This window comes from Acomys russatus, chromosome 13 (genome assembly GCF_903995435.1).
Source record: "Acomys russatus chromosome 13, mAcoRus1.1, whole genome shotgun sequence".
In the NCBI taxonomy this organism is placed as follows: Eukaryota; Metazoa; Chordata; class Mammalia; order Rodentia; family Muridae; genus Acomys; species Acomys russatus.
In genome coordinates this window covers 56623457-56626043 of record NC_067149.1, presented here as the reverse complement: position 1 = coordinate 56626043, position 2587 = coordinate 56623457, and positions in this window count along the sequence as shown.

Below are 2587 nucleotides of genomic sequence, written 5' to 3'. Positions count from 1 at the left end.
CGCTATCAGCAGTAGAGATAAGAACAGGTTTTTGGTCCAGTGGCTATTTTGCCATATTTGTTTCTTTGATGCTCACCATCTCCATTGAAGTAGATTGTAGGTGCTGCCAGGAGCAGAAATGTCTCTTTGGCAGGAAACCCTTTTTTATTAAATTCCATTATTTTGTAGATCTCTGAAGTGTTTGAAGACCATCTATCTATTTACTATAGTATACAATCATATCTTTCTATAATCTATCTATCTATCTAGCTCAGTATATCTAAATAAACAGACACTGTGTGTTTTTAGCTATGTACTATCTGCTTAACCTTGAAAACATATACAGGAGACTAATAAAGCTTTTTCTGTAAATAACTAAACTAGTATCTAACAAGACTACAAGTAAGGTTTATAGGTGACTAACTACTAACCTGCATCTCCAACATTCCTGAATAGTTTGTAATAGTTAACTTTCATAAGACTAGAACTTTACATCACATTTTTAAATGAGTTGCATATTTACAATACAGTAAGCAAAAGTTGAACAAAATAATCTTGTTTCTATTAATATACAATACCAATTTAAAATATTTGAGGCTAGTAGATTTAACAATCTATCTTTAATCCTATAATTCTATATCATTCCCTTTTATCATTCCCTTTCCCTAACACTAAATAGGGTAGAAAGATAAGAGAGAAAGAAGGATAGAGGGGAGAAAGAAAGAAATCCCTAAATGTAACCTTTATTAACTGATAACCACTCCCCTATACAATAGCAAACATTGGTAACCCATCAAAAACACCCACCCCACCAATTGGGAATGGGGGTGTCGTGGTCTTAAAATTACTTTTTGCTGTCTGAGGGTAAAAACATCTTTTGGGTACTCTTAGAAAAATAAGACATTGGCCAAGTGCTGGAAAAGCTAGCTGTATCTGTTTCTGTCCAGTCTTCTTGGGATTGATCCTTTGGTCTAGCCCTTTTAAAGTTGCTATGCATACAAATTCTTGAGGAAACAGTAGTAAGGCAGTCTTCAAGGTTGAATCAACTGGGTTACTTGCTTTGCCTTCATTATTATCTGGTCTTTTGCTCTGAAAATAAGCAAACTCTTAAAAGTATTAGTATAGGTACATTTCTACATATATATGGAATATGTAAGGTGTACAAATCATGTAAAAATAAATTTCTGCCCTATTTTTGAGCAAGTGTAAGGCATCAACTTTATCCATCTGTTTGACCTGTAATATCCATGGTGTATGAAAGAATGGCATGCCATAAGGACCAGGTTGCCCATAAGATTCCCTTGCTACACGAACACATTCATGGTTCAGATAGTAGGAGTTTTCCCCTGGTCAGATCTGATCTTTATAAGTTTTGTTGGTAATGATATATATATTTGAGACAGGGTCTGTCTGTGTAGCCTTGGCTGTCCTGGACTAACTTTGTAGATCAGTAAGAGCGGGATGTTGAAGTCTTCCACTATTATTGTGTGGGGATCGATGTGTGGTTTAAGCTTCATTAACAGATCTTTTACAAATGTGGGTGCCCTTGAATTGGGAGCAAAGATGTTCAGAATTGTGATGTCATCTTGGTTGACTTTACCTTTGATGAGTATGAAATGTTCTTCCTCATCGCTTTTGATTAATTTTGGCTGAAAGTCTATTTTTTTCGATATTAAAATGGCTACGCCTGCTTGCTTCTTGTGACCATTTGCTTGGAATATTTTTTCCAACCTTTTACCCTGAGGTAATGTCTATCTTTATGGGTGAGATGTGTTTCTTGAATACAGAAGAATGTTGGATCTTGTTTATGCGTCCATTCTGTTAGTCTGCACGACCCAAATCCTGCCCAGAGTCCCCTCTCCCGCAGCAACTCCCACCGGCCACCACACCAATAGACTCCACTGGAGGGCTCTGAGCTGCAAACCTCAGCTGCTGCTGCCGCTGCTGCTCCAATCCGAGAAAATCCGCTCTCCTCCCGTGTGCAGGGGCACGCAGGTCCTCTGCACCCTGCTCCCTTCGAACCGTGGAGCACTCCTGCTGCCGTGATGTGGGGACCTCGGTGTTCCTGGTTCAGAAATCTGTGCAATTCCCTGAATTGTTTACTGGAGCTTCTAAACACTGTCCATACTGCTCTCTGCCATCTTGGATCTCCGTGGTTGAATTTTTTATTGAGTTATTTTATAGCCCAAATTGGTAATTGAATCTCCACTTTGCATTTTTTTAATGGAGCAATCTGTAACCCCCAGCATGGAAGAATTCGTTGTGTTTCCTTAAACATTTTCTCTAAAGTATCTGCATCAGAATCAGCTAACAAAACATCATTCATGTAATAGTAAATGATAGATTGAGGAAACTGCCTACAAATTATTTCTCATGGTTGTTGCACAAAGTATTGACATATACTTGGACTATTCAACAGTCCCTCTGGTAGTACTTTCCAGTGGTATCTCTTCATTAGACCACTATTATTCAGAGTAGGTACTGAGAAAGCCAACCTTTCCATATGCTTCTCACGTCAGGGTATTGTGAACAAACAATCTCTTAAGCCATGACGTAGGTAATAGAGTCTCATGTAGCCCAGGATGACCTTGTATATATTATTTTAATT